This window comes from Oncorhynchus mykiss, chromosome 4 (genome assembly GCF_057628025.1).
Source record: "Oncorhynchus mykiss isolate SJ-2025 chromosome 4, ASM5762802v1, whole genome shotgun sequence".
Lineage (NCBI taxonomy): Eukaryota > Metazoa > Chordata > Actinopteri > Salmoniformes > Salmonidae > Oncorhynchus > Oncorhynchus mykiss.
The window spans coordinates 11050380-11063066 of NC_143025.1; the positions used below are offsets into that span (position 1 = coordinate 11050380).

The following is a 12687-nucleotide window of genomic DNA, read 5'->3' on the forward strand; positions in this document are numbered from 1 at the left end:
TCTATCGAACATGCACATGTAACATGATTTGCTCTATGACGCTCACAAGCTACCAAAAAGTTGTTAGAAAGTACAAGGTTCTTCTACGTATGAAGGTCAAAGGTTGTCCTGAAAGGAACATTTTAAAACTCCTCATTTTGAAGCAAAATATAAGGGCTGGACATGGAGATCAACGAAAGCCAGAAAACGGAAAAGATTATTGCTGGGGTCTCAGGACTGATTCAAGAGGTTTTATTTTACTAACGATAAGGATTTGGGAGACATTTCAGTAGCTTTTATTGTACATGGTTATCATCCACTCAGAACATATTCCCTTCATCCACGTTCATTGAAGAACAAGGAACAGTCATCAAAGGTGGAAGAAAAATGAGCAAGGTCATTTCTAGCCACCAGATTCATGCTCTGAATGGGAATATCTTGAATCGTCATCATGGATAGCGAGATCTACCACTTTAGACACACATTTCTCAAGTAACATTAGCATCAACAGTTGTTGCAATCAAATTATGTTAATTATGGAGAATTGCTAGGTTTCTCAATTGAGAAAAATGGTCAGCGATGCTGGTTGCCAACAGGTAAAATATGACCTAATGTTGATGGACAGCCATCCATATTTCAAAGCCGGTTATTTGTGTTGAATTCTACCCCCTTTTAAACATTGTGTGTTTTAGCTATAGACGTATGGGTTGTACCATCAGATTCGTCTCTGTCTTCTGCATCCAGTGGTACCAAGAGTTAGTCTGTGTGATTAACGGGGGCTGAGATAGAGCTGTGTTTGTGAGACAAAGACGGATTCCGAAGGTGCCCAGGCCCGGGTCTTTTTTTTAAAGAAATATCTGTAGAGTCAGAAAGGTTTGAATTACAAATTACTAAAAGCTATCTATGAAAAGCTGAGACTCTATCGAACATGCACATGTAACATGTTTTGCTCTATGACGCTCACATGCTACCAAAAAGTTGTTAGAAAGTACAAGGTTCTTCTACGTATGAAGGTCAAAGGTTGTCCTGAAAGGAAAATTTTAAAACTCCTCATTTTGAAGCAAAATATAAGGGCTGGACATGGAGATCAACGAAAGCCAGAAAACTGAAAAGATTATTGCTGGGGTCTCAGGACTGATTCAAGAGGTTTTATTTTACTAACGATAAGGATTTGGGAGACATTTCAGTAGCTTTTATTGTACATGGTTATCATCCACTCAGAACATATTCCCTTCATCCACGTTCATTGAAGAACAAGGAACAGTCATCAAAGGTGGAAGAAAAATGAGCAAGGTCATTTCTAGCCACCAGATTCATGCTCTGAATGGGAATATCTTGAATCGTCATCATGGATAGCGAGATCTACCACTTTAGACACACATTTCTCAAGTAACATTAGCATCAACAGTTGTTGCAATCAAATTATGTTAATTATGGAGAATTGCTAGGTTTCTCAATTGAGAAAAATGGTCAGCGATGCTGGTTGCCAACAGGTAAAATATGACCTAATGTTGATGGACAGCCATCCATATTTCAAAGCCGGTTATTTGTGTTGAATTCTACCCCCTTTTAAACATTGTGTGTTTTAGCTATAGACGTATGGGTTGTACCATCAGATTCGTCTCTGTCTTCTGCATCCAGTGTTACCAAGAGTTAGTCTGTGTGATTAACGGGGGCTGAGATAGAGCTGTGTTTGTGAGACAAAGACGGATTCCGAAGGTGCCCAGGCCCGGGTCTTTTTTTTAAAGAAACATCTGTAGAGTCAGAAAGGTTTGAATTACAAATTACTAAAAGCTATCTATGAAAAGCTGAGACTCTATCGAACATGCACATGTAACATGTTTTGCTCTATGACGCTCACAAGCTACCAAAAAGTTGTTAGAAAGTACAAGGTTCTTCTACGTATGAAGGTCAAAGGTTGTCCTGAAAGGAAAATTTTAAAACTCCTCATTTTGAAGCAAAATATAAGGGCTGGACATGGAGATCAACGAAAGCCAGAAAACTGAAAAGATTATTGCTGGGGTCTCAGGACTGATTCAAGAGGTTTTATTTTACTAACGATAAGGATTTGGGAGACATTTCAGTAGCTTTTATTGTACATGGTTATCATCCACTCAGAACATATTCCCTTCATCCAAGTTCATTGAAGAACAAGGAACAGTCATCAAAGGTGGAAGAAAAATGAGCAATGTCATTTCTAACCACCAGATTCATGCTCTGAACGGGAATATCTTGAATCGTCATCATGGATAGCGAGATCTACCACTTTAGACACACATTTCTCAAGTAACGCACTATAGAAATGATCCCTGAAAGTATAGTCTTGGTGCATAAGTTGTTGTGATCAAGGTGGAGCATCTTGAAAAGAGCATTTGCACCAGCGGTTTGTGTTGCATTCTCAGCATCAACAGTTGTTGCAATCAAATTATGTTAATTATGGAGAATTGCTAGGTTTCTCAATTGAGAAAAATGGTCAGCGATGCTGGTTGCCAACAGGTAAAATATGACCTAATGTTGATGGACAGCCATCCATATTTCAAAGCCGGTTATTTGTGTTGAATTCTACCCCCTTTTAAACATTGTGTGTTTTAGCTATAGACGTATGGGTTGTACCATCAGATTCGTCTCTGTCTTCTGCATCCAGTGGTACCAAGAGTTAGTCTGTGTGATTAACGGGGGCTGAGATAGAGCTGTGTTTGTGAGACAAAGACGGATTCCGAAGGTGCCCAGGCCCGGGTCTTTTTTTTAAAGAAACATCTGTAGAGTCAGAAAGGTTTGAATTACAAACTACTAAAAGCTATCTATGAAAAGCTGAGACTCTATCGAACATGCACATGTAACATGTTTTGCTCTATGACGCTCACAAGCTACCAAAAAGTTGTTAGAAATTACAAGGTTCTTCTACGTATGAAGGTCAAAGGTTGTCCTGAAAGGAACATTTTAAAACTCCTCATTTTGAAGCAAAATATAAGGGCTGGACATGGAGATCAACGAAAGCCAGAAAACTGAAAAGATTATTGCTGGGGTCTCAGGACTGATTCAAGAGGTTTTATTTTACTAACGATAAGGATTTGGGAGACATTTCAGTAGCTTTTATTGTACATGGTTATCATCCACTCAGAACATATTCCCTTCATCCAAGTTCATTGAAGAACAAGGAACAGTCATCAAAGGTGGAAGAAAAATGAGCAATGTCATTTCTAACCACCAGATTCATGCTCTGAACGGGAATATCTTGAATCGTCATCATGGATAGCGAGATCTACCACTTTATACACACATTTCTCAAGTAACGCACTATAGAAATGATCCCTGAAAGTATAGTCTTGGTGCATAAGTTGTTGTGATCAAGGTGGAGCATCTTGAAAAGAGCATTTGCACCAGCGGTTTGTGTTGCATTCTCAGCATCAACAGTTGTTGCAATCAAATTATGTTAATTATGGAGAATTGCTAGGTTTCTCAATTGAGAAAAATGGTCAGTGATGCTGGTTGCCAACAGGTAAAATATGACCTAATGTTGATGGACAGCCATCCATATTTCAAAGCCGGTTATTTGTGTTGAATTCTACCCCCTTTTAAACATTGTGTGTTTTAGCTATAGACGTATGGGTTGTACCATCAGATTCGTCTCTGTCTTCTGCATCCAGTGGTACCAAGAGTTAGTCTGTGTGATTAACGGGGGCTGAGATAGAGCTGTGTTTGTGAGACAAAGACGGATTCCGAAGGTGCCCAGGCCCGGGTCTTTTTTTTACAGAAACATCTGTAGAGTCAGAAAGGTTTGAATTACAAACTACTAAAAGCTATCTATGAAAAGCTGAGACTCTATCGAACATGCACATGTAACATGATTTGCTCTATGACGCTCACAAGCTACCAAAAAGTTGTTAGAAAGTACAAGGTTCTTCTACGTATGAAGGTCAAAGGTTGTCCTGAAAGGAACATTTTAAAACTCCTCATTTTGAAGCAAAATATAAGGGCTGGACATGGAGATCAACGAAAGCCAGAAAACGGAAAAGATTATTGCTGGGGTCTCAGGACTGATTCAAGAGGTTTTATTTTACTAACGATAAGGATTTGGGAGACATTTCAGTAGCTTTTATTGTACATGGTTATCATCCACTCAGAACATATTCCCTTCATCCACGTTCATTGAAGAACAAGGAACAGTCATCAAAGGTGGAAGAAAAATGAGCAAGGTCATTTCTAGCCACCAGATTCATGCTCTGAATGGGAATATCTTGAATCGTCATCATGGATAGCGAGATCTACCACTTTAGACACACATTTCTCAAGTAACATTAGCATCAACAGTTGTTGCAATCAAATTATGTTAATTATGGAGAATTGCTAGGTTTCTCAATTGAGAAAAATGGTCAGCGATGCTGGTTGCCAACAGGTAAAATATGACCTAATGTTGATGGACAGCCATCCATATTTCAAAGCCGGTTATTTGTGTTGAATTCTACCCCCTTTTAAACATTGTGTGTTTTAGCTATAGACGTATGGGTTGTACCACCAGATTCGTCTCTGTCTTCTGCATCCAGTGGTACCAAGAGTTAGTCTGTGTGATTAACGGGGGCTGAGATAGAGCTGTGTTTGTGAGACAAAGACGGATTCCGAAGGTGCCCAGGCCCGGGTCTTTTTTTTACAGAAACATCTGTAGAGTCAGAAAGGTTTGAATTACAAACTACTAAAAGCTATCTATGAAAAGCTGAGACTCTATCGAACATGCACATGTAACATGATTTGCTCTATGACGCTCACAAGCTACCAAAAAGTTGTTAGAAAGTACAAGGTTCTTCTACGTATGAAGGTCAAAGGTTGTCCTGAAAGGAACATTTTAAAACTCCTCATTTTGAAGCAAAATATAAGGGCTGGACATGGAGATCAACGAAAGCCAGAAAACGGAAAAGATTATTGCTGGGGTCTCAGGACTGATTCAAGAGGTTTTATTTTACTAACGATAAGGATTTGGGAGACATTTCAGTAGCTTTTATTGTACATGGTTATCATCCACTCAGAACATATTCCCTTCATCCACGTTCATTGAAGAACAAGGAACAGTCATCAAAGGTGGAAGAAAAATGAGCAAGGTCATTTCTAGCCACCAGATTCATGCTCTGAATGGGAATATCTTGAATCGTCATCATGGATAGCGAGATCTACCACTTTAGACACACATTTCTCAAGTAACATTAGCATCAACAGTTGTTGCAATCAAATTATGTTAATTATGGAGAATTGCTAGGTTTCTCAATTGAGAAAAATGGTCAGCGATGCTGGTTGCCAACAGGTAAAATATGACCTAATGTTGATGGACAGCCATCCATATTTCAAAGCCGGTTATTTGTGTTGAATTCTACCCCCTTTTAAACATTGTGTGTTTTAGCTATAGACGTATGGGTTGTACCATCAGATTCGTCTCTGTCTTCTGCATCCAGTGGTACCAAGAGTTAGTCTGTGGGATTAACGGGGGCTGAGATGGAGCTGTGTTTGTGAGACAAAGACGGATTCCGAAGGTGCCCAGGCCCGGGTCTTTTTTTTACAGAAACATCTGTAGAGTCAGAAAGGTTTGAATTACAAACTACTAAAAGCTATCTATGAAAAGCTGAGACTCTATCGAACATGCACATGTAACATGTTTTGCTCTATGACGCTCACAAGCTACCAAAACGTTGTTAGAAAGTACAAGGTTCTTCTACGTATGAAGGTCAAAGGTTGTCCTGAAAGGAAAATTTTAAAACTCCTCATTTTGAAGCAAAATATAAGGGCTGGACATGGAGATCAACGAAAGCCAGAAAACGGAAAAGATTATTGCTGGGGTCTCAGGACTGATTCAAGAGGTTTTATTTTACTAACGATAAGGATTTGGGAGACATTTCAGTAGCTTTTATTGTACATGGTTATCATCCACTCAGAACATATTCCCTTCATCCACATTCATTGAAGAACAAGGAACAGTCATCAAAGGTGGAAGAAAAATGAGCAAGGTCATTTCTAGCCACCAGATTCATGCTCTGAATGGGAATATCTTGAATCGTCATCATGGATAGCGAGATCTACCACTTTATACACACATTTCTCAAGTAACGCACTATAGAAATGATCCCTGAAAGTATAGTCTTGGTGCGTAAGTTGTTGTGATCAAGGTGGAGCATCTTGAAAAGAGCATTTGCACCAGCGGTTTGTGTTGCATTCTCAGCATCAACAGTTGTTGCAATCAAATTATGTTAATTATGGAGAATTGCTAGGTTTCTCAATTGAGAAAAATGGTCAGCGATGCTGGTTGCCAACAGGTAAAATATGACCTAATGTTGATGGACAGCCATCCATATTTCAAAGCCGGTTATTTGTGTTGAATTCTACCCCCTTTTAAACATTGTGTGTTTTAGCTATAGACGTATGGGTTGTACCATCAGATTCGTCTCTGTCTTCTGCATCCAGTGGTACCAAGAGTTAGTCTGTGTGATTAACGGGGGCTGAGATAGAGCTGTGTTTGTGAGACAAAGACGGATTCCGAAGGTGCCCAGGCCCGGGTCTTTTTTTTACAGAAACATCTGTAGAGTCAGAAAGGTTTGAATTACAAACTACTAAAAGCTATCTATGAAAAGCTGAGACTCTATCGAACATGCACATGTAACATGATTTGCTCTATGACGCTCACAAGCTACCAAAAAGTTGTTAGAAAGTACAAGGTTCTTCTACGTATGAAGGTCAAAGGTTGTCCTGAAAGGAACATTTTAAAACTCCTCATTTTGAAGCAAAATATAAGGGCTGGACATGGAGATCAACGAAAGCCAGAAAACGGAAAAGATTATTGCTGGGGTCTCAGGACTGATTCAAGAGGTTTTATTTTACTAACGATAAGGATTTGGGAGACATTTCAGTAGCTTTTATTGTACATGGTTATCATCCACTCAGAACATATTCCCTTCATCCACGTTCATTGAAGAACAAGGAACAGTCATCAAAGGTGGAAGAAAAATGAGCAAGGTCATTTCTAGCCACCAGATTCATGCTCTGAATGGGAATATCTTGAATCGTCATCATGGATAGCGAGATCTACCACTTTAGACACACATTTCTCAAGTAACATTAGCATCAACAGTTGTTGCAATCAAATTATGTTAATTATGGAGAATTGCTAGGTTTCTCAATTGAGAAAAATGGTCAGCGATGCTGGTTGCCAACAGGTAAAATATGACCTAATGTTGATGGACAGCCATCCATATTTCAAAGCCGGTTATTTGTGTTGAATTCTACCCCCTTTTAAACATTGTGTGTTTTAGCTATAGACGTATGGGTTGTACCATCAGATTCGTCTCTGTCTTCTGCATCCAGTGTTACCAAGAGTTAGTCTGTGTGATTAACGGGGGCTGAGATAGAGCTGTGTTTGTGAGACAAAGACGGATTCCGAAGGTGCCCAGGCCCGGGTCTTTTTTTTAAAGAAACATCTGTAGAGTCAGAAAGGTTTGAATTACAAATTACTAAAAGCTATCTATGAAAAGCTGAGACTCTATCGAACATGCACATGTAACATGTTTTGCTCTATGACGCTCACAAGCTACCAAAAAGTTGTTAGAAAGTACAAGGTTCTTCTACGTATGAAGGTCAAAGGTTGTCCTGAAAGGAAAATTTTAAAACTCCTAATTTTGAAGCAAAATATAAGGGCTGGACATGGAGATCAACGAAAGCCAGAAAACTGAAAAGATTATTGCTGGGGTCTCAGGACTGATTCAAGAGGTTTTATTTTACTAACGATAAGGATTTGGGAGACATTTCAGTAGCTTTTATTGTACATGGTTATCATCCACTCAGAACATATTCCCTTCATCCAAGTTCATTGAAGAACAAGGAACAGTCATCAAAGGTGGAAGAAAAATGAGCAATGTCATTTCTAACCACCAGATTCATGCTCTGAACGGGAATATCTTGAATCGTCATCATGGATAGCGAGATCTACCACTTTAGACACACATTTCTCAAGTAACGCACTATAGAAATGATCCCTGAAAGTATAGTCTTGGTGCATAAGTTGTTGTGATCAAGGTGGAGCATCTTGAAAAGAGCATTTGCACCAGCGGTTTGTGTTGCATTCTCAGCATCAACAGTTGTTGCAATCAAATTATGTTAATTATGGAGAATTGCTAGGTTTCTCAATTGAGAAAAATGGTCAGCGATGCTGGTTGCCAACAGGTAAAATATGACCTAATGTTGATGGACAGCCATCCATATTTCAAAGCCGGTTATTTGTGTTGAATTCTACCCCCTTTTAAACATTGTGTGTTTTAGCTATAGACGTATGGGTTGTACCATCAGATTCGTCTCTGTCTTCTGCATCCAGTGGTACCAAGAGTTAGTCTGTGTGATTAACGGGGGCTGAGATAGAGCTGTGTTTGTGAGACAAAGACGGATTCCGAAGGTGCCCAGGCCCGGGTCTTTTTTTTAAAGAAACATCTGTAGAGTCAGAAAGGTTTGAATTACAAACTACTAAAAGCTATCTATGAAAAGCTGAGACTCTATCGAACATGCACATGTAACATGTTTTGCTCTATGACGCTCACAAGCTACCAAAACGTTGTTAGAAAGTACAAGGTTCTTCTACGTATGAAGGTCAAAGGTTGTCCTGAAAGGAAAATTTTAAAACTCCTCATTTTGAAGCAAAATATAAGGGCTGGACATGGAGATCAACGAAAGCCAGAAAACGGAAAAGATTATTGCTGGGGTCTCAGGACTGATTCAAGAGGTTTTATTTTACTAACGATAAGGATTTGGGAGACATTTCAGTAGCTTTTATTGTACATGGTTATCATCCACTCAGAACATATTCCCTTCATCCACATTCATTGAAGAACAAGGAACAGTCATCAAAGGTGGAAGAAAAATGAGCAAGGTCATTTCTAGCCACCAGATTCATGCTCTGAATGGGAATATCTTGAATCGTCATCATGGATAGCGAGATCTACCACTTTATACACACATTTCTCAAGTAACGCACTATAGAAATGATCCCTGAAAGTATAGTCTTGGTGCGTAAGTTGTTGTGATCAAGGTGGAGCATCTTGAAAAGAGCATTTGCACCAGCGGTTTGTGTTGCATTCTCAGCATCAACAGTTGTTGCAATCAAATTATGTTAATTATGGAGAATTGCTAGGTTTCTCAATTGAGAAAAATGGTCAGCGATGCTGGTTGCCAACAGGTAAAATATGACCTAATGTTGATGGACAGCCATCCATATTTCAAAGCCGGTTATTTGTGTTGAATTCTACCCCCTTTTAAACATTGTGTGTTTTAGCTATAGACGTATGGGTTGTACCATCAGATTCGTCTCTGTCTTCTGCATCCAGTGGTACCAAGAGTTAGTCTGTGTGATTAACGGGGGCTGAGATAGAGCTGTGTTTGTGAGACAAAGACGGATTCCGAAGGTGCCCAGGCCCGGGTCTTTTTTTTACAGAAACATCTGTAGAGTCAGAAAGGTTTGAATTACAAACTACTAAAAGCTATCTATGAAAAGCTGAGACTCTATCGAACATGCACATGTAACATGATTTGCTCTATGACGCTCACAAGCTACCAAAAAGTTGTTAGAAAGTACAAGGTTCTTCTACGTATGAAGGTCAAAGGTTGTCCTGAAAGGAAAATTTTAAAACTCCTCATTTTGAAGCAAAATATAAGGGCTGGACATGGAGATCAACGAAAACAAGAAAACGGAAAAGATTATTGCTGGGGTCTCAGGACTGATTCAAGAGGTTTTATTTTACTAACGATAAGGATTTGGGAGACATTTCAGTAGCTTTTATTGTACATGGTTATCATCCACTCAGAACATATTCCCTTCATCCACGTTCATTGAAGAACAAGGAACAGTCATCAAAGGTGGAAGAAAAATGAGCAAGGTCATTTCTAGCCACCAGATTCATGCTCTGAATGGGAATATCTTGAATCGTCATCATGGATAGCGAGATCTACCACTTTAGACACACATTTCTCAAGTAACATTAGCATCAACAGTTGTTGCAATCAAATTATGTTAATTATGGAGAATTGCTAGGTTTCTCAATTGAGAAAAATGGTCAGCGATGCTGGTTGCCAACAGGTAAAATATGACCTAATGTTGATGGACAGCCATCCATATTTCAAAGCCGGTTATTTGTGTTGAATTCTACCCCCTTTTAAACATTGTGTGTTTTAGCTATAGACGTATGGGTTGTACCATCAGATTCGTCTCTGTCTTCTGCATCCAGTGTTACCAAGAGTTAGTCTGTGTGATTAACGGGGGCTGAGATAGAGCTGTGTTTGTGAGACAAAGACGGATTCCGAAGGTGCCCAGGCCCGGGTCTTTTTTTTAAAGAAACATCTGTAGAGTCAGAAAGGTTTGAATTACAAATTACTAAAAGCTATCTATGAAAAGCTGAGACTCTATCGAACATGCACATGTAACATGTTTTGCTCTATGACGCTCACAAGCTACCAAAAAGTTGTTAGAAAGTACAAGGTTCTTCTACGTATGAAGGTCAAAGGTTGTCCTGAAAGGAAAATTTTAAAACTCCTCATTTTGAAGCAAAATATAAGGGCTGGACATGGAGATCAACGAAAGCCAGAAAACTGAAAAGATTATTGCTGGGGTCTCAGGACTGATTCAAGAGGTTTTATTTTACTAACGATAAGGATTTGGGAGACATTTCAGTAGCTTTTATTGTACATGGTTATCATCCACTCAGAACATATTCCCTTCATCCAAGTTCATTGAAGAACAAGGAACAGTCATCAAAGGTGGAAGAAAAATGAGCAATGTCATTTCTAACCACCAGATTCATGCTCTGAACGGGAATATCTTGAATCGTCATCATGGATAGCGAGATCTACCACTTTAGACACACATTTCTCAAGTAACGCACTATAGAAATGATCCCTGAAAGTATAGTCTTGGTGCATAAGTTGTTGTGATCAAGGTGGAGCATCTTGAAAAGAGCATTTGCACCAGCGGTTTGTGTTGCATTCTCAGCATCAACAGTTGTTGCAATCAAATTATGTTAATTATGGAGAATTGCTAGGTTTCTCAATTGAGAAAAATGGTCAGCGATGCTGGTTGCCAACAGGTAAAATATGACCTAATGTTGATGGACAGCCATCCATATTTCAAAGCCGGTTATTTGTGTTGAATTCTACCCCCTTTTAAACATTGTGTGTTTTAGCTATAGACGTATGGGTTGTACCATCAGATTCGTCTCTGTCTTCTGCATCCAGTGTTACCAAGAGTTAGTCTGTGTGATTAACGGGGGCTGAGATAGAGCTGTGTTTGTGAGACAAAGACGGATTCCGAAGGTGCCCAGGCCCGGGTCTTTTTTTTAAAGAAACATCTGTAGAGTCAGAAAGGTTTGAATTACAAATTACTAAAAGCTATCTATGAAAAGCTGAGACTCTATCGAACATGCACATGTAACATGTTTTGCTCTATGACGCTCACAAGCTACCAAAAAGTTGTTAGAAAGTACAAGGTTCTTCTACGTATGAAGGTCAAAGGTTGTCCTGAAAGGAAAATTTTAAAACTCCTCATTTTGAAGCAAAATATAAGGGCTGGACATGGAGATCAACGAAAGCCAGAAAACTGAAAAGATTATTGCTGGGGTCTCAGGACTGATTCAAGAGGTTTTATTTTACTAACGATAAGGATTTGGGAGACATTTCAGTAGCTTTTATTGTACATGGTTATCATCCACTCAGAACATATTCCCTTCATCCAAGTTCATTGAAGAACAAGGAACAGTCATCAAAGGTGGAAGAAAAATGAGCAATGTCATTTCTAACCACCAGATTCATGCTCTGAACGGGAATATCTTGAATCGTCATCATGGATAGCGAGATCTACCACTTTAGACACACATTTCTCAAGTAACGCACTATAGAAATGATCCCTGAAAGTATAGTCTTGGTGCATAAGTTGTTGTGATCAAGGTGGAGCATCTTGAAAAGAGCATTTGCACCAGCGGTTTGTGTTGCATTCTCAGCATCAACAGTTGTTGCAATCAAATTATGTTAATTATGGAGAATTGCTAGGTTTCTCAATTGAGAAAAATGGTCAGCGATGCTGGTTGCCAACAGGTAAAATATGACCTAATGTTGATGGACAGCCATCCATATTTCAAAGCCGGTTATTTGTGTTGAATTCTACCCCCTTTTAAACATTGTGTGTTTTAGCTATAGACGTATGGGTTGTACCATCAGATTCGTCTCTGTCTTCTGCATCCAGTGGTACCAAGAGTTAGTCTGTGTGATTAACGGGGGCTGAGATAGAGCTGTGTTTGTGAGACAAAGACGGATTCCGAAGGTGCCCAGGCCCGGGTCTTTTTTTTAAAGAAACATCTGTAGAGTCAGAAAGGTTTGAATTACAAACTACTAAAAGCTATCTATGAAAAGCTGAGACTCTATCGAACATGCACATGTAACATGTTTTGCTCTATGACGCTCACAAGCTACCAAAAAGTTGTTAGAAAGTACAAGGTTCTTCTACGTATGAAGGTCAAAGGTTGTCCTGAAAGGAACATTTTAAAACTCCTCATTTTGAAGCAAAATATAAGGGCTGGACATGGAGATCAACGAAAGCCAGAAAACTGAAAAGATTATTGCTGGGGTCTCAGGACTGATTCAAGAGGTTTTATTTTACTAACGATAAGGATTTGGGAGACATTTCAGTAGCTTTTATTGTAC

General features: G+C 39.2%; 7 non-coding genes and 6 pseudogenes across 7 annotated transcripts; all 13 read right to left on the bottom strand.

Moving 5' to 3' along the window:
- Positions 1-294: 294 nt before the first annotated feature.
- LOC118945886 (small nucleolar RNA U3) lies at positions 295-478 on the bottom strand (annotated as a pseudogene).
- Positions 479-1191: 713 nt separating this feature from the next.
- Positions 1192-1375, bottom strand: LOC118945887 (small nucleolar RNA U3; annotated as a pseudogene).
- A 713-nt stretch (positions 1376-2088) lies between these two features.
- Positions 2089-2304, bottom strand: LOC118945961 (small nucleolar RNA U3). The gene has a single exon (XR_005041114.1). It is a non-coding gene; the product is annotated as a small nucleolar RNA U3 (small nucleolar RNA).
- A 787-nt stretch (positions 2305-3091) lies between these two features.
- Positions 3092-3307, bottom strand: LOC118945833 (small nucleolar RNA U3). Its single transcript, XR_005040991.1, has one exon. It is a non-coding gene; the product is annotated as a small nucleolar RNA U3 (small nucleolar RNA).
- Positions 3308-4094: 787 nt separating this feature from the next.
- Positions 4095-4278, bottom strand: LOC118945888 (small nucleolar RNA U3; annotated as a pseudogene).
- Positions 4279-4991: 713 nt separating this feature from the next.
- On the bottom strand, positions 4992-5175 carry LOC118945889 (small nucleolar RNA U3; annotated as a pseudogene).
- Positions 5176-5888: 713 nt separating this feature from the next.
- LOC118945835 (small nucleolar RNA U3) lies at positions 5889-6104 on the bottom strand. Its single transcript, XR_005040993.1, has one exon. It is a non-coding gene; the product is annotated as a small nucleolar RNA U3 (small nucleolar RNA).
- Positions 6105-6891: 787 nt separating this feature from the next.
- Positions 6892-7075, bottom strand: LOC118945890 (small nucleolar RNA U3; annotated as a pseudogene).
- A 713-nt stretch (positions 7076-7788) lies between these two features.
- LOC118945962 (small nucleolar RNA U3) lies at positions 7789-8004 on the bottom strand. The gene has a single exon (XR_005041115.1). It is a non-coding gene; the product is annotated as a small nucleolar RNA U3 (small nucleolar RNA).
- Positions 8005-8791: 787 nt separating this feature from the next.
- Positions 8792-9007, bottom strand: LOC118945836 (small nucleolar RNA U3). The gene has a single exon (XR_005040994.1). It is a non-coding gene; the product is annotated as a small nucleolar RNA U3 (small nucleolar RNA).
- Positions 9008-9794: 787 nt separating this feature from the next.
- Positions 9795-9978, bottom strand: LOC118945891 (small nucleolar RNA U3; annotated as a pseudogene).
- Positions 9979-10691: 713 nt separating this feature from the next.
- LOC118945963 (small nucleolar RNA U3) lies at positions 10692-10907 on the bottom strand. The gene has a single exon (XR_005041116.1). It is a non-coding gene; the product is annotated as a small nucleolar RNA U3 (small nucleolar RNA).
- Positions 10908-11694: 787 nt separating this feature from the next.
- LOC118945964 (small nucleolar RNA U3) lies at positions 11695-11910 on the bottom strand. The gene has a single exon (XR_005041117.1). It is a non-coding gene; the product is annotated as a small nucleolar RNA U3 (small nucleolar RNA).
- Between the last annotated feature and the right edge of the window lie 777 nt (positions 11911-12687).